Here is a 22,203-nt window from a genome sequence, read left to right on the forward strand (position 1 = left end):
CTAGAACTTGTAGATCATGAATCGCCCCTTTAGTATCTTTTTGAGATGAATCTCCAAAGATAACCTTAACCGTCGATGTCTTTAAGGTTTTTATGCCCAATTTTTCGGCAAATGTCTTAGACATGATGTTGACATTGGCTCCGGAATCGCACAAGCAGTCTGTAAACTTGATTCCTGAAATGAAACACTGGAAAACAAAAAGTCCCGGATCATCGGCTTTGGTAAGCCTTTGAAACGGTGATCGTTCAGGTACCTTAAACGGTGGCTGCTTGGGATCGATATCCTTGTACAGTGGTACAAAGATTGGGGTTTCTTCTTTCTTTCCATCGGTTCCGGACTCTTCTTCGGGCAATGTTGTTATGGCGTTGCAAAACTTCTTAGGGTTATCTTCAACTCTTCCTGGAAGAACTCCACTTTGCCTCTTCATAGAGTCGGCTGTTTGGGCGACTTGCACATCTAACTTCTTTACGTGCGAAGATAAAGATTCAAACTTACCATTCAGATCATTGTACATGCAGTCCACTTTCACGTTCACGTCTTTAGATGCTTTTTCGTTCGTCATAACAAGCTGTTGGATTGACTGTTCAAGTCTACCAATTGATGAAGCTAGCTGGTTCGTCGTGACTCCCTGCTGTTGTACAAATTGATTGTTAAAACCCGTACCTTGGTAGTTATATGGCTGTCGCGGTTGATATGGTACTATTCCTCCAAAGTTTCCACCTTGAAACCTGTTTTGGAATGATTTTTGCTGAGGTGGGTAGTACTGATCTTGAGGGTTCTCCACATTTGGATTGCAGTAAGAGAGATTGTTGTAATTTGCACTCCGGAAGTTGTTGTTGAAGTTGTTGTTGGAGCGATTTTGGTATGGCACCAGTGCTCCTACGTAGTTCACATCTTCTTCTTGAAATGCTTGATTAATGTGATCGATATCACTAGGCCCTTCCTCTTCTGCGCCATTGTTGGTTTCACAAGCATGGATCGGGCGATTGTTGCTCTTCAGAAGCTGGCTCACCATGTTCTTCAACTCGGTTATCTCCTTGTTGTCTGTTCTGGCTTGCTTCATCGATCGATCATATTCAGGACAATCATTGCTATTGGCTTGAGCCAAATTTTCGATGAGGGCTCTTCCTTGAGTTATCGTCTTTTGCCGAAAATCTCCATTGCTAGCTGTATCAAGTGAAAGTTTGTATTTTGGTTGTAAACCTCGATAAAATGTGCTCAGCAGGCTTGATCCATGAAATCCATGATGAGGGCAATCACGTTCATACTCCTTAAAATGTTCCCAAGCTTCATAGAAAGATTCAGTTGGCCCTTGTTGAAAGGTTGAGATCTTCGTTCTCAAATTGTTCGACCTTGACTTAGTGTAGAAGTGGTTCAAGAAAGCAGTTCTACATTCTTCCCAATTAGTAATCCATCCTGCAGGCAAAGAATTCAACCAACGGTGAGCTTTATCTGCTAATGAAAAAGGGAACAACTTACACTTTAAATAGTCAGGTGGAACTCTGTTTGTTCTCATCATGCTGCAAATTTCTTCAAAAAGCTCGATATGGTCCATTGGGTGCTCAGAAGGAACTCCATGGAACTGGTTTTGCTTCAAGAATGAGATGATTTGAGGCTTGACTTCAAACTCATTCTGGTTTGGAAATGGTACTTGAATCGCAGATCGATTCTGAAAATTTTGAGTAGGTGCATCAAAGTCAGCTATGCGATGGTTCCTGGCTTGTCTTCGGTGTTGATTTGCTGGCGGAATGGGGCGGTGAATGCGTTCATTCGGCTGCATTGCTGGGTGGTCACCATCGGCTGCATTGATGGGTGGATCAAGGTCTTCACGTCCTTCTCTCTCTCGGTTTTGGTGGTTTCTTGGAAGAACCTCATCCTCCTCTCCATCTTGTCGAGCATGATCACCTTCTATGTGATCATTCTCTTCATTTTCTCCATGTTCGGACCCTTCTTGGTCCATATTTAAATTTCGATTAATTGGATCTCCAGGTTGGTCGTCGTTGGCCATTCCTTGCGTTCGTCTAAGTCTTCGAAGTTCTCTTTCGTGTCTGTCTATCTCGTCTAGAATTGGAATGTCTCCTGCAGGTCTACGCCTGGTATTCATGCAACTCAGAGAAAGGCAAAAGAAGGGAAAGATAGTTCAGGAAAACTTTAAGAAAGAACTAGAGATCAGGTCTCTAGAACAGAAGTTAAAACAAGAAAAATAGCAAAAGGCAGCGAAACAAATCCCCGGCAACGGCGCCAAAAACTTGATGTCGTGTTAACTGCGTGAGGGAACAAGTTTTACCCTTAACAAAACAAATGAAAGCCGCAAGTGCACAGCTGATCAGTTGTAGTATTTAGGGATCGAATCCACAGAGATTTGTGTGCCTGGTATTCTTCTACGGTTTTTAACTTTATGTCTAGACTAAATTGGTTTTAAAGGTTGGTTGTTTTTCTTGCGAATTAAACTAAAGCAAAAGACAGCAAATAAATCTATCCTAAAAAGCAAGTAAAGAAAATCGAATGAGATGCAAATGGAATAAGTAAAATATCGAACTAAACAAAAATAAGGCAAGTAAAATATCGCATGAAAAGTAAATAAAGCAAGTAAATAACGAACTAAGGAAATTGAAATGCAGGTCTAAGAAAGCAAGTAAAAATCGATGGAATTGTAAACTATGGCTAAAAACGCTGAGCTTTTGGGAACTCTAAGGGATCATAATCGGTTTTAACACTAAGGTAGATAGATTGGGATTGACGGATAACAATATATGGGTTCTAGAGCTAGAGTACGGCGATATGCTACGTCACTGTCGTGATCATAACCAACTGTTTCTCGCAACCCTGACCAGTAGGTTTCCACTCTGGCCCTGGAAGGGAGAGAACGCAAGAGCTGCACAAGACTCGTCAATACTCACGATCTCGCCGCAGGTAGGTTTCCACTCCTACGGAAAAATCGCCTGTTTCATTCTAGGGCTGATACTTAATGAAAACTTTCGCAACACTAACTATCTAGATCAGATACTAGGTGATCAATCAAGTATACATGCAATAAGAACAAGAATAAACAGAGAAAAGGTCGAAATCCCAGATCTATAAACCTAGATGTCTTAATCGATTATGAGAGCCCCTTTCGAGAACCCTAAGCCCAACTCGGGATCTACTCAGACATGGCTGAGTTCGACATCATCATTGGTTTTAATAAAAGTAATGAAAAACAGTAAAGAAAAGAGATAAAGAAAGCTTCTCTATTGAAGAACTCGGACTTGAACAATCTTCTACAAAAATCTCATAAAACCGGCTAAAGAAAAAGGGTTTCTGTAAAGTATGAAAAGCTCTCTCTAAAAACGACCTAAATGACATGTATTTATAGTCTCCAATACTCCATGGTCTCTAGGGTACCAGAATTGAGGCTGGGAATGACTTTGGGCTTCAGATAAGTGGGCTTTAAGTCGGAGCTTGAATGCCGCGGTCAGGAGTGTTGTGACCGCGGCAATTGGCTTGTTGGCCGCGGTCGGAAAGCTTCTGACCGCGGCAAATAGCTTGTTGGCCGCGGTCGCGTGAAATGCTGGCCGACTCCGCGTGGCTCCGGGGCTAATGGAATATCTTGAGATCCAACCGTTGGAATGTCTCCAAACCAAGTGCATTTGAAAGCTGGTTGATTCTTCTATAAGTTGTCCAATTTTGAGGGTGATCAGACGGTGAGAAGGTCTTCGTCTCTCCATGAGAGTTCTGACGGTCTGCATTTATCCAAAAGAGTCTTTTTGTTCCATTTTGTGCCTCTTTATCCCAAATTACCTGAAAAGTCTTTTAAAATCCGGAAACATAGAAATCCTTTGAAAACCTCTGAAAATGGAGTAAAAACACCTTTAAAAGATATTAAAAAGATCCATAAAAATGGCCAAAATCCGGTGTTATCAGTATGTACCTGATCTTTATCACCAAGACTTACAAAAGCGTTTTAGGAAATTGTCGCAGGGAACTAGGTCAGTTTATGAGTACTTTGAGGAGTTTGAGAAGATGGTGAACCTGTTGGAGCAATAAGAGACTGAGGAGGCTTTGATGGCTCAGTTTATAGAAGGCTTACAAGAGCGTATAGCCCGTAAAGTGGAGCGAGCTCAATATAGTGGAATGCACAAGTTGTTGCACTTGTCAGTGCAAGTGGAGCAGCAGATCAAACGCAAAACCGCCATATCAAACAGGAACCGTGCCCCTCAAACATGGAATGCAAGTAGCTCTAAGCCGGTGGATAAGGGAAAAGCCATAGAGATAGATTCACGCTTCAAAAGCAAGGCACCTGAGACAGCTAAGATCTCACGTGTGGAGCAAGGTAAGTTCCCTAGTGGCCCTAAAACTCGAGAAATCACATGTTTTAAGTGCCAGGGGAGAGGTCACAAGGCTAGGGAGTGCTCGAACCAGCATGTGATGGTGTTGTTACCCGGTGGGGACTATGAGTCTCAAGATGGGATCGATGACGAGCCAGATGATTTCATGGAAGAAGTGGAATACCCTGACACTGTCATTTTGTGACTCGACGTGTGCTCAGTGTTCTTGTCAACCCTGAGGAGAAGCTTCAACGTGAAAACTTGTTTCACACTCGTTGCACTATCCGAGACAAGATATGTAATTTAGTGATTGATGGAGGTTCTTGTGCTAATGTTGCTAGCAAGTTTATGGTGGACAGGTTAGGTATAGAAACCATCAAACACCCAAGACTATACAAGTAACAATGGCTCAACGACACAACCGAGCTGAAGGTTATCGAGCAAGTCACTGTCCCCTTTAGTGTAGGCAAATACCAAGATCAAGTCTTGTGTGATGTAGTGCCGATGCAGGCTGGACATCTTTTGCTAGGGAGGCCTTGGCAATACGACCGAGCCACCATGCATAATGGACGCACTAATTTCTTTTCATTCACTCACCGAGAACACAAGTATAACTTGGCCCTACTGAAACCCTCCAAGGTACATGAATTACAAGCTAGAATGAGCAAGGAGCACCAGGTAAGTAAAACTAACTTATACCTTACTTCCAGAGCTATTTCAAAAACTTTATGTGCCAAAGGCACTGTGCTACTAATGGTTTATAAGGAGTGTTTGAGCACAGGAAACAAGGAGATAACAATACCTCTGGAGGTTCAAGCACTCATTGACCGATTCAATGATGTCTTCCCAGAAGAGATACCCACAGAATTGCTTCCCATTCGAGGCATTGAGCATCAAATAGACCTCATTCCAGGTGCAGAATTGCCCAACAAGCCAGCCTACAGGATGAATTTCGAAGAAAGCAAAGAACTTGAGAGACAAGTAAGACATTTGATGGACAAGGGCTATGTGCAAGAGAGCCAGCCCCTGTGCGGTCCCTGTGTTGTTAGTGCCTAAGAAAGATGGCCCCTGGAAGATGTGCATCGACTGTAGGGTTGTGAACAACATCACCATCAAGTATAGACACCCTATACCTCGTCTAGACGACATGCTTGATGAACTAAGCAGCACAACTATCTTCTCAAAGGTGGATCTCAAAAGTGTGTACCACCAGGTGCGAATGCGTGAGGGGGATGAGTGGAAAACCGCCTTCAAGACCAAACAAGGCCTCTATGAATGGCTGGTGATGCCATTTTGGTTAACCAACGCTCCCAGCACCTTCATGCGTCAAATGAACCAGGTTCTAAGGTCTTTTATTGGTAAATTTGTTGTAGTGTACTTTGATGACATTCTTATATACACCAAATGCTTATCTGATCATCTTATGCATTTGGAACTAGTTCTTAAAACACTTTGAAAGGAAGAGCTTTATGCCAACCTTAAGAAGTGCTCCTTTTGTACTAACAAGCTTGTGTTTTTAGGCTTTATTGTTAGTGAACAGGGGTTACAAGTGGATCAGGATAAGATCAAGGCTATACAAGAATGGCCAACTACTTCCACCATCAGTCAAGTGAAGATTTTTTACGGCTTAGCAAACCGCCGATTTGTGCGAAATTTCAGCACAATAGATACCCCACTCATGGCTGTTATCAAGAAGAACACTCCCTTTTCCTGGGGAGCTGCCCAAGAAACAACTTTCAACTCTCTTAAAACTCATTTAAATCAAGCACCTATCTTAGCTTTACCTGATTTAGACGTAATGTTTAAAGTTGAATGTGATGCTTCAGGGTTAGAAATTGGAGTCGTGTTATACCAGAGGCAGAGGCCAGTGGCTTGCTTCAGTGAGAAGTTAAGTGGAGCCACCCTGAACTACCCCACATATGACAAGGAACTGTATGCGCTTTTAAGAGCGTTGGAGACTTGGGAACATTACCTTCTTTCCAAGGAGTTTGTGATACATACGGACCATGAGACCTTCGAGCACCTAAGAGGACAAACAACTCTAAAGAGAGGCATTCCAAGTGGGTGCAGTTCATTGAGACATTTGCCCACATCATCAAATATAAGAAGGGCAAAGACAATGTGGTGGCTGATGCTTTTTCTCGTGGCACACCTTGATTTCGACCATGGAGGCCAAGGTCTTAGGGTTCGAGCACATCAATGAATTATATGAGGAGGATCCTGACTTCCAGTCCGATTCAGTTGCCAGGGTTTTTATAAAAGTTGGATAGGATTCAGTTGCGGTTCCATAACAGGTGGAATCGTTGGATTTGGAGTCGTGAGCTGACAGTTAAGCTCACCGGAAGACACACCTGTCTCGCAACAGTTTGAAGACCGATCCGATAAGTCACAAAGATTGCATGGGACGATGCCTTTCCAGTTCGATTAAGTTGCCGGATCCTTCATCAAGATTCAAGTTATTTGAGTGCTATTTCCAGAACATCTGAGATCATCCGGTTTGGAGCTATGTGCTGAAATATACTGTCTCCAGAGTAAGCACTGGTCCAAGAGCTTCTTTTTGATCGTTTCAGTGCACTGCATAGATGAGCCGTCCGGGGAACCTTCCACTCCCCAAGCACCAAAGATTTCTTCACCAAAGATAGAGATGTTTGAGTCTTCTTTCCATTGGAATTTGAATCAAGCCATTTGGGTCCATATCCTGGAAGTTACGCTGCCCCGAATGCAAAGTGGTCTGAGCGGACTTAGATTGTGCGATACAGTTCTGCGACTTGGTTAACTCGCAGCACTTACAGATTGAAGTCTGGAATTGAGCTGCAAGTGCAGATGTGCGGGTAAGGGAACCCTGAGCATGGGTAAAGATTTCCGAGCTGAGAATATGCTAAGTCCACAAGCTGTGTGACCTGGGCATGCGGGTTGGCCGAGATGAAACCGAGTAGCACATATGTTCGCGGATCAGAACGCGTTGGGCCTGCGACTTGGGAGTGAAGGAGACCAACTCACACACATGCTTCAACCTGTGCTATATGAGTATGCGAGTTAGAGAGCAAAAGAACCTGAACAGCACATATGTTGGCGGTTAAGACCGAGAAGGGAGTGCAGCTTAATCTACAAGGTTGTGCGAGTTGGGTGTGCAACTTGGAGCTGAACAAGACCAACTTGCACACATATCTTCTCCAGAATGTGTCTTGGTTGTGCGAGTTGTAGAGGAGAAGACCTGAACAATACATATGTTCACTGAAGAGGCTGAAATAGGCATGCGGTTGAGGCTGAAGGAGTTTAGGCGCAAAGGACTAGTTTCATGGCTGTGCGAATCAGGCCTGCGGGATGGAAAACAATTGACCAAGCCGCACACCTAGCATTTTACCCATTTGAAGCCGGGTCAGTACCCAGTTTGTCCTGGGTTGACCCGGTCCGAGCTACTTACTATAAATATGTTTTAAGGTTTTTTTCCCAAGACTAAGCTTTATTCTCTCTAATTTCTTTGCCTCTTTTGTGAAAAGACTTTCCTTTGTAAGAGATATCTACTTTTTTGAGTCTTAAGCAAGAGAAATCAAAGATCTTTTGTGTTTAAAGCTGCAATCCATCATCATCTATCATCTCCATCTTCACTTCCCATCATTAATCATGCCAATCTACTCTACTTGCAATGGTTTAAGAGAGATGTAAGGGTGATATTGTGCTAAACGTTGCATCAAGTGGAATCGCATCTTTGTTGTTACAAGGAGGTCGGACACCTCATTTGCGGTTTGGTATACCTATTAACCCAGATAATTATACTACATGTTCGATGAAACGTGGTTCAGAAGTTGCAAATTTGATAAAAGATGCATCTCTTATTATTTGGGATGAAGCACCTATGATGAGTAAATACTGCTTTGAAATGTTAGATAAAAGTTTATCTGAGATCATGCAGAATGAAGAAGGAGGTGTTTTTGGTGGCAAAGTTGTTGTATTTGGTGGAGATTTCAGGCAGATTCTACCTGTCATGCATGGTGCTTAAAGGGGAGATGTTGCTAATGTTGCATTGAATGCATCCTATATCTAGGATTATTGCAAAGTTATGAAGCTAACAAAAAACATGAGGTTACTGTCACGTGACTTGAGTGTTGAGCAAGCAAATAAATTAAAGGAATTTTCTGAATGGATTTTCGATGTTGGCGAAGGTAAAATCGCTGAGCCAAATGACGGTGAAGCAATGATTGATATTCCTGAGGAGTTCCTTATAACGGACGTAAATGATCCAATCGAAGCAATATGTACACAAATTTACGGGGAAAAAACATCGTTTCATGAGGAAAAAGAGGCCAAATTTTGGCAAGAAAGAGCAATACATTGTCCAACCAATGAAGATGTGAACAATATAAATGAACATATGTTGTCGAAGATGACTGGTAAGTACAATATGTCCATCTTATATGATTGTGTTTTTTGGTTTGTGTTTGGAATTTTATTCTTACTTATATCAATATCTTGAACTAATTAACATTGGAGAGTCAAAAGTATATCTGAGTTCTGATACTATAGATCCTGCTGACTCCGGAGCATTGCAAAATCCCGATTTTACTCCTGAGTTTTTAAACAGTATAAAAGTTGCTGGACTTCCCAATCATTGTATTACATTGAAAATAGGGTGTCTAGTGATGCTGCTCAGGAATATTGATCTTAAAGCGGGATTGATGAGTGGAACTAGACTTCAGATTACAAAAATGGCGGATTTCATGATAGAAGCGTAAATTATTACCGGAGATAAATCTGGAGACAAAGTTATTATTCCACTATTGCTGATCACTCCATTTGATGCAATATTGCCTTTTAAATTAAGACGTAGACAATTACCGTTGGCAGCTGCATTCGCTATAACCATCAACAAAAGTCAGGGACAGTCGTTATCAGAAGTAGGTTTGTATTTACCTCGTCCTGTGTTTTCTCATGGGCAGCTATATGTTGCAATATCTCGGGTAACATCGAAGAAAGGCTTGAAAATACTGATAGTAGATAGAGATGGTAATCCACAAAGACAAAAAACGAATGTTGTCTTCAAAGAAGTATTCCGGAATTTAGGAAATGATCATGATGATTAAAAAGGTATGTTTTTCATATTCGTCTTCGTTCTGTTAATAATATAATGCATTCATTATTTAAAACTTTTTGTTTTTATATTTTATGTAGGTGTGAATGCGTCACTGTATTCCTATGGTTATTATATGATTCGGCTCAGTGTTGTTTATCGTTTGACGTTGTTATATCTTTTCAATTGAACAATATATGTCGAACCAATTGAAGAATTATTTGTTTTTTGAAATACTGTGTCATTTGGTTAATTGTTTTGGGTTTTAATGTAGAAGTGTTATGTTTGGTATGACCCATTTATGATAGAAACTAGATAGAAGTTTCTATTTTTGTATAATGACCGTTTGTATTTGCAACTTTTTTTGTTTGTATTTATTTCGATCGAATATATATTGAACAATGTTTACCTTTATATACATCTCGAACTGGTAGTTTACGATGACGTGTATGAGATAAATCAGTCTCGAACAGATTGGATTGTAAATAGTTCAGACAGTGGATTCTGTAAGGTACACTTATAGTACTGTTGTCTGATACAAAGGTTTAGTTATGATATACTATAGTTATTATAAACTATTTTATTTAATGATTTAAGTTTTACAACTAGCGAATAACAATACTATAAGTGTACCATAAAGACTGTTGAATCAATTGTCTTATATATAATTTACTGTATCAGACAACTTGCATATTAGACTTGACTTTTGAAAAACTATATTCATCTACTTGAGTTTAAAATTGATATTCTTGATTGGAAAATAGTTGAAAGAGATAAAACATTCCGCTAACTAGATATTACTTTGAAAACCTTATAAATTAATACTCAATCCATGCGCAAAATACAGCTATATAGCAACCTTGATTGCATCAAAAAGAAACATACTGTCTATTTACTTTAGTGCATGCACTCGAACCTACCATCTTTATGTGTCAGACCTATATCCTACAGCAAGCAGATTTCATTTCATGTAAGTGAATTATCACATCAATAAATTTTTTGGTTGCATGCACATTACTTAATATTCTATATATGTTTTTAGAAACTAACTATCATGATTTACCAAATGTTATGTACTTATCGCACTTATATTATCCATATTACATGATATATCAAATCAAAAATGTAGCAAACTAATTGTTAAGTAATCGCATTACTTATCGTTTAAGACAATATATAGTATATTCAGTTGTTCATATTTTTGGTAGATAATATATTTTAAAAAATATTGTATTATTCTGAAAATTTGCTTATATAAAATGTAGAATATATATTGACATGAATTAAGACATAAAAATATAGTAGTGCAGTCATTGTATAGAAACGTTTTTAACTGCACCGATAGGTTTAATAATTACGGTAATTATTTAGTAAGAAAATCGAACCGGTTCGAAATTTATTATGAAGTAGTGCACCTTTTACTTTTGACGACGATTCTATTTTTTTGTCTTCTATATATAACCTGTCTTCATAACTGATAGTCAATCTTGCATTCTAAGATATTTTGGTTGAAAAAAAATAAATTCTTAACGATTTAAGTTCTCTAACAATTTCTTACTATGACTTGGTTAGTCAACTCATACCATGGCAAGATAACTCTGTAATACGTGTTGTGATTTACAAGAAGTGGATTGAGAAAGACAGCAGTGGTTGGGATTGTGTGGAATTCATCTTTTGCGATGAAGAGGTAAACAATATTAGATTTCTGTTATATGGGTTTTTTTAGTATTTATTAATTTTTAGCCATAACAGTTAAAAATTATTTTTTAAATATATCGTTTTTAGGGATGCAAAATTCATGGTGCTGCTTATAACTGGAACCATGAATATTTTTGAAAAGAATGTCACGAAGGAGATTGGTTTGAGTTTTGTAATTTTATTGTGAATTCTACTGACTGGAACAATTGGAACGAGCGCCCAACTACTCATAATTACAATATTATTCTTACGGCAGATACCATGCTTTACAAATTACCAGAAGCGATATCTACATCAGCTTTCTTGAACTTAATCAAATTTGAAGATATTGTGAAGAGGATAGTCGATCCTGCGTTTCCTATTGGTAATATTTACTTCTCTGTTTAAGATATTTACAATGACTGTTTTCTCTAATATTTAGTCCATTTATTCGTTATGTCTCATAATCGTTTTTTTTTTTAATAGATTTGGTTGGTGCGATCGATTATGTTGGTGAAATTTCAATGGACAATGAAATTGAGTCCACTTCAGGAATCCATCCAACAAAATGTTTAGAATTTCATATAAGAGATCTCGAGTAAATATTTTATTTTTATTTTTTAAGATTGTTTTATTTTTTAAGTATTCATAGTTTTTTTTTGTTACCTGTATACTTAGGGACGTCGTTATCAAGTGTTTTGCATTTGATAATTTGCGAATTGTTTCGATAATACGTGAAAATCGAGAAAGTCTGATCGTGTTTTTGTTCTATTAACTGAGTGGAGACACTTGGGGTCTATAAAGGTTAGTAACCATATGTAAATTAAGTTTGTATTTCTTTCCGAAATTATACAAAATTATGTTACTGTGTCAATAATTGATTTTATATTTTACTTTGTAGGTGAACATATTGTTAGAAACGGAGGAGGACTTTTTGTTTCTTTTTGACCCAGAGATTACTAAAGTTCAAAAGTTTGCTTACATGTAAGAATTTGAGTGAAGTTGTAAGACTAAAGTACAGTTTTTTTTTTGTTTTTGCTGATATAATTTTAAAAACTTATTAAACAGGTTCGTTCTGGCCGGCAAAGAATCCAATATCAAACCAAGGAACTAAGATGATGCTTGAGTAAAGGCGACTATATTTAAGCATCTATTGTCTAAGGAGATATGTCATCATATTACTATTTATGTAATGAATTTAAATAACGAACATTTTATTTAGGGTTTTGATAACACCCAATTTTGATCACTTTTCACCATTGATTTTTAATGATTTTTCAAAGGTTTTACTTAGTTTTAGGAACTTTTATTATGATTCCATGTATTTGTAGTTTCAAGGTTATTTTCAGGAAACTTAAGGAAAATGATGGCAAAATAGAAGAAATCCACTTTCTCAGCTTAGAGTCAGACCGTCAGAAGTTCAGCTTCAAATGAAGACTTTCTCACCGTTCGATCCAGCTCAAATTTGGAGAAAATCAAGAGGAGACAACCAGCTTTCTAAATCACTTTACATCACAAAGATCCAACGGTGCAATCAAAAGATACATGGAGAACAAGTTGACCCAGTTCACCAGTCTCGCAAGACTCTCACCCGCGGGAAACACATGTTTTACCTGCCCTGGAAGACTCACCCTCGGTGGACCTTAGGACGAGCCACAAGGCCCAAAATCAAAGCCCACTTCGCCATTTCTCCTCAGAGAAGCTCTAAATGAGACCTGGAAGACCTTAGAACCTATAAATACATTGTTTAGCAGTCCTAAACGGGTGTGTGCTCCTGTAATGAGATTTTGAGCCACCAACCTCTGTTTTTCTAGGGTTAGGCGATGGAGATGGGGATTCTTCTCCAGATCCATTGTTCTTTCTCCTTTCTATTCTACGAAATTTTCTGTTTCATTCTTTTGCATTGTTCTATGTCTTTTATCATTCCTTGCATCATGTAGATTAGTCACATAGAGTCAAGTTGTTTGAAGATATCGACAAGCTTATATATCGATTAGGATTTCTATTGTTCTAGACTATATTCTGGATATCATCTCTTCTAAGTTGTTCATAAAGCATGAGAGTAGATTCCTGACCTATTCTCTGAGCCTAGGATCGATCAGAGCCACGAGAGTGCTGTATCAGATCATCCATACCTAGCTTCAGAAGAACATAGTCGCTATAGGAGTCGAAAGCTACCTATAGAGAAGATGTGAGAAGACGAATTTAATGTCTAATGCATGATCTTAAGTTTAGCATGAGAGTGATAGTTAATTGCTAGATCTAAGTGATTAGTTGATTAAGGTAACGAGAGTTGGTTAATCATACATATGTCTATTCTAGTTCCATGAAGATTCCCAGAAACAGATGAAGATAAATCGCCCGGAAGCTAATTGGAAAGCCATCATACATCGATTAGAGTAAACCAGAGAAGTCTAAGTCGCAACCTCTGAGTTTAAGAGTCTTTAGTTTGAGTTGATATGCTTGAGATATTCTTTTTGAAATTCATCCTGCGTTGCATTTAATTTCTTGTGAATAGTGATTATGTTTAGTTTAGGATCTTAACCAAAAACCCCAAAACTTTCATTGGTTTATGACTTTACTTACTTTCCAGTTTGTTATTTATCGCAGATTAGACATCCTCCCTGTGGATCGACACCCTAAGTCCTACAACGTACATCTGTGCACTTGCAGACACTAGGGTTTTATAAATTTGAAACTTTTGGAGGACCAACAGGCTTGTTAAAAAACAACCCTAGGCCCGCAAGCCCATCAGGTTTATCGTGTAACAATTGTCTTTATGTATTTCTATAGACTTATTTTATTTGATATTTAATTTTATCGTTTTACTTAGTTAGTTTTTAATGTTATTAAATTTAAATCATCCTGAAATAAATAAGTCCCATTTAGTTACACAATTTAATTCACTATTTTTTTTATATAAAAAAACGAGTTTCAAAAATATAAATTAGGCTTGCCTTTATATCTTCCACACTTTTCCCTACAACGCCTTGAAAGCTAAAGTACATCGTCTATTTTGCTTTATAAGAATATCTCTATCAGAAGTAAAAAATCATCCACTCTTTTTAATCGATAATTGTCTAAAATTATGGATTACCCAAGAATCCACAGAGATGAGTTGGAAGATTTACATGACGTTGGTCAATGTTGGGCTATTGATGCGAAGATTTTGAGTATTTGGAGGCGACCTTCAGATGGCGGAGAGAGTATTCATATGATACTCATGGATCATAAGGTACAATTGCAGAATATGAATTTATCATATTTTTTATTAAATTTTTATCATATAGATTCTTCTCACATGTTAATTCCTATCAAATCGGTGATGAAAAAGTTTTAATTGTTTAGGGTTTAGTTAAAAATTCGATTTGCTTATTTGATCGTATACAATTGTCTGTATTGTTAGGGTGTGAAAATTTCTGCTCTTATTTGGCCGCAAGACGTGTATTTGTAGAAGATAGAGTACGAGAAGGGGAGTGGAAATTGTTTATGGGATTCAAAGTGTGTCTAGATGTAGGAGATCTGAGGCTAACTCGCCATAAGTACTATATTAGACTCAATAATGGGTCCATTATATTTGATATCCAGCCAAAGACAGATCACTACTTTTTGGATGCAGCCAGAACTTTTGATATTCTGCGGAAGAAGACTGACCCGAATGTTTTGACGGGTAATAACATATATTATGAACATTCTCTTATTGTCTTCAATTTCCAAATTTTTATTTTTATTTGTCTTAATATAGAATTAGTTGGAACTATTTCTGCCGTCGGAAATATCTTGGCTCATGCTAGAGAGGATACATTAAGTTTTGACATCGTGGATGAAGAGTAAAATTTATTTATTTTTAATTATATATATAATTAATTATTTATTATATGGTATATGTTACTAACTTATTCATAATGTTCATGATATAGAGCATGTATTATTACATGTTTTGCTTTTGGTGAGAATGCTCAAGAGTTTTATGAACAGTGGAGGCATAAAAGATCTTCTCGCTCAGTATGTGTTCTCCGATTTTGGGTTATTAAGGAAGGTAAATATTATTATAAGTGAATACTTAAAACAATGTGTCTGTTTTATTAATTAGGTTAAACATTCACACGTAACTTATACAAATATGTTAAATTATGCAGATCAAAACAATAGGAGAATGTATGTTAAATCTCTTACATGTTATTCTCGGTTTTGATTGATTCTCCAATACACGAGGTTGTCGACTTCAGAAATAGGTAAGAGATTATTTACATTATTATGTTATGATATATATATACATATATATATATATATATTGTCTATTGAAGTATACATTTATGTTTTATCCGAATTAATAAATTTCCATCATCTTTTTCTTTTTCATGTTATAGTATAAATCACTTTATATCTATTTTTACTAACAAATCTCCTTATATAAATGTTTTGTAGGTTTAACTCGGAGATGGATTTAGGTTCAGTTTGTGATAATTAAGTGCTTTATAATATGTACTAATATTTCTTCATTTGACATAATTTTAACTGTGTTCTGTTTCTGTTTCGTTTTTTACCCATGGGCTAAATATGTTTGCATTTATATTTGTTGCGTTTTTGGTTCATGGTTTAGGGTTTAGTTTGCTATATATAAATTCTAAAATGATGGGCTTTCAAGATAATATACCAAATGATTGTAATAAAAATTGATGGGCTTTGATTGTTTAAAATCTATAAAACTATCAACAATTTTGCTTTCTATACTATATATACACTTAGCAAATTTGTATTTTAATTGACCCATTTGATTGCTAACCTATACTTAAAGTCTACATCTCCATATCATAAACATCATACGTATTGATGTTTACACTCCACATATCATTCCATCCATAACATTCAACTCTATATATACACTGAACTGAACATTAATTAGATATAACCTATGATTTGTTTTTCATTTTAGCCAAAAAAATCATGCCCGCCTATGGACGGGTTAGAATCTAGTTTTTATGATTTTTGGATTCCTAAGAACCCCATATTATTTTATCCCTTCAACCCTGAACTTCATCAGGGATCTTAAGAATTTACCAGCCATATAAATGGCACTGAACGGCAAAAAACCAGCCATAGCCATCTGCGGAAGTGTTCTCCGGCCATAAGATTCCTAATCTGCCAAGACAATCAATATCGTCTTTCTAAATCAATCTGTTGAATTCTAAAATTGTTCGCACAATATGGTATCAAAATCTCTTGAATTAATATGAATAGAACAAGAAACATGTGATGGAGAAAATAGAGTATACTGATAATAGATTCAGATCGCATGGCCTGTAAGGTAAAACCGCATGGCCTGTAAGGTAAGACCCCAACAATTCACATATGTTCATAAGAATGATATATGCATTTTCCAGAACAAAAGAGAGGTCGTAAAGGAAGTTACAATAACCTCTAACATCATGAATACTTCCATCATGCATAACGCAAAGTAACGCATAAACCATACCAAACGATTTTAGTAAATACTCAAATGGGGGAAGACTTTCGGCTGACTAACGAGACCTTATCAGAAAACGACAAGCCCTGAAGTGAGAGCATATATGACAACCAATGCAGTAAACAATGCAGCAGTATATCCAGCAATCCCGGATTACAGAGCATATATGACAACCAATGCAGTAAACAACCAGAAGAAGCTCTAATCTCTTCGACACGAGCTGATGCTACTTCAACATCTTTCCTCAATGTATAAAATTCTATCAAACAATAAGAAATCAACCTCATCAACCATCTTACAATATGGAAACAAGAGAAGAAATCAAAACGCAAATAATCAAAGCATGTGTAAATTGAACAATTTCAAGACCCAAAATCTCAAATTGTTGGGGAATCGAACAATTTCAAGACTCAAGTAATCGAAATTTACGGTAAATTGAGCAATTTCAAGACCAGAAACGCTGAAGAAGGTACCTTGCATCTTCCACTCACTGCTGAAGACCAGAAACGCTGAAGAGGGAACTGAGAGGGAGAAATGAGACGACAGGTCGAAGAAGAGAGATGAGGAAGTGAAAGCGGAAGTGAGTGACGAAAAAGAGGGAGAGTATTTGGTTGGAGAAGCCTTAGCGTAGGTTTTCCGGCGATGGCGATTGGTCGGAGAATGCTGAACTCCATAGTCGAGAAAATTTTGACTGAAGCCCAAAAGGTTTTTCCATGGAAACTACTTACCAAGAGGCCAATACGGTTGTGACACAGCCGATGAACTCCTAAAGAGACGGGTTCGTCGGGTTGATCTCCAAGAGATGGTATCATTGAAAAATTAGGTTTTTTGATTTAAAATTAACCCAAAAAGCCCTTGGACCCCACTGATGAACCCTTATAAACCAGCGTTGGAGGTGCTCTTAGTTATATTCCTTTGTGCTGTCATTTTCATCAGTCAAGGAGTAGCTCAAGTGCAACCGTCATCATCTAATCCTGGACTTTTACTGCCCGGTTTGCATACTGATTTGGTAAAATGTTAGTCATCTCTTTTTAATGTCGAAGGATGTGTGCTGGAAATCTCCAAATCAATTTTCTCTGGCAAGTTTGAAAATGTTGCAAGGCGTTCTCAACGTTAGATGCAAATTGTTGGCCTCATATGTTTCCACTGAACCCATTCTTCCCACCTCTCCTCAAGGACAATTGTGCTCGCATTGTTCCAAACTCACCTACACACAAGTGAAAGTCTACAAATTTAGACCAGACGTCATTGATCATCGTCCAAGTCTAATATGTTTTTGCCCCACTGATGAACCCTTATAAACCAGCGTTGGAGGACTTAGGAGATTGCATTAGGTCCAAGAGAGTTTTGCATGGTTTGGAGTATTAAACAGGTGTTTATGGGGCTTATTTGGAGTGGAGAATGCGAAACAGAAGAAGAAATGGAGTTGAAATGATCAAAAATGGTGAATAAGGGAATTATGGAGCTTCTTGGCAAAAAGGCTGTACTGCTGGTCGGATATTCTCGGCCAAAAATCTCGGGTGCAGATACATCTACGATATCACGTACTGGAAGGTCTTTCCGGATAATTCAGCTTCCGGAGTCTTCAGAAAAGATCAAGATAATTGAGTCTAGATTCCAGAACAGTTAGGATCAAGACATTTTGAGCACTGAGCCGAACGATATGGCCACCGGAAGACGAACATGTCTCGCAATCATTCCGGAGAAACCCGATACGCCTCAAAGACGTCGTTACTGGGAAGCCTTCCCCTCCGATTTTGTTTATTGAGTCTTCATAGAAGTTTGATAGAATTGAGTCTAGTTTCTAGAAAGCTTATAATCATGAGATTTGGATTTGTGATATAGAAGATATTGCAACCGGAAGGAAGACATGTCTAGAAGCCGATTTGGACCCGTGCAATGCACGTCAAAGAATAACCCTCCAGTAATCCTTCCTTTCCTCTTAAGCACTTGAAATCTTCATAAATATTCTAGATAATTAAGCTGCCTTGCCACTGGAGTTTGAATCAAGCCATTTGGACCAGTATTACAGGAGTTATGATGCATCAAACGTGGAGTGGTCCGATAAAATGAGAAATGATGCGACTTGGGTGTGCGACTTGGTTTACTCGCACCCATGAACACTCATAATCTGGGAGCAAGATGCGACTCTATAGATGCGTGTAAGGAGACTCTGAGTAAGGTAGAGACTTCCAGAATCAAATTTGGCTAAGTCCAAAATGTTGTGCGAGATAGGAGTGCGAGTTGGACATGAAATGGAACTGATGTGGTGTGTCGTGAGGGTTGTCAAGTTTTACCCTAAATGAAATCAATAGCCGCAAGTGCACAGCTGATCGATTGTAGTACTTAGGGATCGAATCCATAGGGAAGGAGGATCTTTTCCTGCAAAAAGCCTTTGAAATAAGTATTAAGTAAGGAAGTCTAGAACCAAAACGGTTTTGTGGGGGTTTGGTAGTGTGTTTAAAATGTAAAGACGAAATATTAAAAGAGATACGGGAATTAAATGACGTAATAATTAAACTTAACGAAAATGACTAAAAATGTAAAAAACGGATATCTAATTGCTAAATAAAAATGAACTAAAAAGGAAAGACAATATTGAACTAAAGCTTGAAAGAAAATCGGTGTAAATCAATGGGAAAGAAAGCGTTGGGGTTCAGGGAGGTTTTCTCAGGGGTACGAACGATTCAAAACATTGCTAGAGAGTAAAATTGATAAGATCTTAGCTTAAACTTTTTGAACTGGAGTCACGGACGTATGAATACGCCACTGTCGTGATCATAGACAACTATCTCTCTCAACCCTGACCAGTAGGTTTCTACTCTGGCCCTGGAAGAGAAGAGATGCATTATGTTTAAGACTCGTCCTAATTCACAAATCGCCCATAGGTATGTTTCCACTCCTATGTTTGTTTTGCTCTCCCAAACTAGATCTGATACCTGATGAACACTTTCGTGTCACCAAGCATCTGGATCAGATTTTAGTTCATAACGCTACTCTCATGCAATAAAAACGAATTCAGAAGAAAAATTTTTAAGATTCGGCTCAAAAGCTCATGGAATCCTCATCGAACATATAACTCCCCATCGAAAATCCCTTAATCCCAACAATAAAACTAGTCAGACATGATGAACGAAATCAAAGACGTAGTATTAAGAAGTAGAATAGAAACCGAAATTGAAAAAGAAAGAACAAGGGTTCAAGAGAACAAATCTCTCTCTCCCTAAAAGCTAAAGCAAAAACAATAAAAATATGAAGTAATGATTTTGGTGGTGATGAGATTACACTCCGTTTAGGGTTCCTAAGACATGTATTTATAGTGCTCAAGACCTCTCTAGACGTCACTTAGGGTTTCTCCAAATGTGGGCTTCAGAAATGGGCTTTTTGGGCTCGGAGGTTGATGGCCGCGGTCGGTAAAAGTGTGACCGCGGGGAACGAGTGTTTGGCCGCGGTCGGGATGCTCCTGACGGTGGGGAATGAGTGTTTGGCCGCGGGTGGAAGTGCTTGCCGGTTGGTTTACGGGACATCTTGCTCTTCGTGTATCTTTTGATTGAACCGTTGGATTGCCAAGCTGTAAAGTGCACTGGAAAGCTGATACTTCCATCTTTAAGGTCTCCAAATTTGAGCTGGATCAGACGGTGAGAAGGCCTTCAATCAGGGATGAACTTCTGACGGTTTGACTCTGAGCGGAAATCTGGTTTTCTATCCATTTTGTTAAGCTTTTCCCTAAGTTACCTGAAAAGAGTCTTGGAACTACAAATACTAGAAAAACGTGATAAAAGTACTTAAAAGCAATTAAAAACATAGAAAAAGTATTTCAAAACGATCCATAAAAGTGGTCAAAATACGGTGTTATCAGGAACCATCTAGCACATGTGTTCACAATTTAGACCGCCTTGGGTGTGCGACCTGAGCAAGGACGTGACCATCTCGCACATATACATTCTGGAGTGTGCGACCTGGGCTTGTGAGTGGGGAAGGATCTGAAGCCGCACAAGAACATGCAAGATGAAGTGCTAGATGGATGTGCGGCTGAGAAAGGACTTGACCATCTAGGAGTCTTGAGCGCCTTTTGGTGCGAGATGGGTGTGCGGGTCAGCCATGGACGTGACCATCTCGCACACCAGCAACCAGAACCATCTGAGCCGGGTCAGTACGCAGTTTGTCCTGGACTTACCCGGTCCATAACACTTAGTATAAATAGCTTTTTTGGAGAAAACCCTAAGATCTTATCTTTTACCTTCCATTCTCTCTTAGTTTTCTTTCCTTTTCTGTGTAAAAACGAGTTTGATCAAGTGATTTCTGAGGGATTTAATCATCTTAAAGCTGTTTCTTATCATTCTTCATTTCATCTTTGCTTCTAATTATGTTTAACACCATCTCTTGCAAAAGATTAGGTGTGTTAAGCATGATTAATGAGTAGTCTTCTTTTAATGTTCTAGGTGTGTAGATTAGGGTGCTTAGATGTAGATTAATGATTGTTTAAGCTTAGATTCTCTTCTCCTTTCCTTAGTTAGCTGATCCTAATGCTAGATCCTTGCACATCACTTGGGTCTAGAATTTGGGTTTTTTATGCACCAAAAGTGTTTGATGAAATGCCTGAATGAAAGCTAACTAAGGGTTTATGCATTAATGCCATGATGATGTTTGTTAATTGTATAAATGACATATTAGAGTTGATTCTTAATGCTTACTAGTTCATATTTCACAAATGGGAATTTGTTTTGAAAGTGGATTAGTATAGAGATTAATACCTTCATGAGAGGATTAGTCTAGCTTTAAACTCTAAGTTGATTGGATTAGAGATCATGTGATTGCTTGCTATGTCTTTCTGTGTAAGATTCAGTCTTTCTTAGCTCTTATTTCGATGCACAAAGAGGCTGTCTGGTTCTTTTAGACTTGGAACCTATGCAGGTTGGTTGCTTATTCATCTAATGGGAATTAGTCTTGATTTGGTAATTAACAAAAGGATTTTTGTCATGAGAATGAATTAATCTGATTTGGAAGTCTAGACTAAAGAATTGCAAGTGTTGCATTGTTTGCTTAGCATCATGAATTCACATTTAAAGCACCCTGATCAATGATCACATCTAGAGATTTAGCTTTCTCTTATTTTGAGTTTGAGTTTTTGTTTTGTTTGTCTTGTTTGCTTGTTTAATTCTTAATTACTGCTTGTTTCTTGTTTGTTTTATTTTAGGTTTTTAGATCACTTAATCACCAACTTGTTTCATTACACTTGGATTAAGATAGTTACATATAGTCTTGGTGCCTAGATAATCTCCATTTGGATTGACCCTCAAGTGCTACAACACAAGAGGTTAATTGACCTTAGTAGGCTAAAAACCTACTATCAGCGTTATCAGACTTCCCGTCTTTTCCGGATCTCTTCCCGAGTACCTCTATTTATCAAAATATAAGCTTTCTCTTTTGAAAAACAAAAGAGTTAGGCATGACAGATCCTCATAAGAATGTATATCCTTGGATTCTATGATTTATTTGGAAAGCAAGGAACGACAAAATATTAAAAGGAACAAAAATTTCCCCGGAAGATACCTTGCTCCATGCAAAGGTGGAAGCTGAAAGTTAAAGAATCGCCAACCAACCCGAAGACAACGATGAAGCAGATATTGGGATGATGGTCCCCCTTCCGCCTCTGATATCCCCACCCGAGGATCTGCGGATCC

At 38.1% G+C, this 22,203-nt stretch overlaps 1 non-coding gene and 1 pseudogene across 1 annotated transcript; both read left to right on the plus strand.

Moving 5' to 3' along the window:
• LOC18014479 overlaps positions 1-17,740 on the plus strand; it is a 73,930-nt pseudogene extending 56,190 nt beyond the window's left edge.
• LOC112085697 lies at positions 1,239-1,345 on the plus strand. Its single transcript, XR_002898997.1, has one exon. It is a non-coding gene; the product is annotated as a small nucleolar RNA R71 (small nucleolar RNA).
• Positions 17,741-22,203: the final 4,463 nt, after the last annotated feature.

This window comes from Eutrema salsugineum, unplaced genomic scaffold, assembly GCF_000478725.1.
Source record: "Eutrema salsugineum unplaced genomic scaffold, Eutsalg1_0 scaffold_3, whole genome shotgun sequence".
NCBI lineage: Eukaryota > Viridiplantae > Streptophyta > Magnoliopsida > Brassicales > Brassicaceae > Eutrema > Eutrema salsugineum.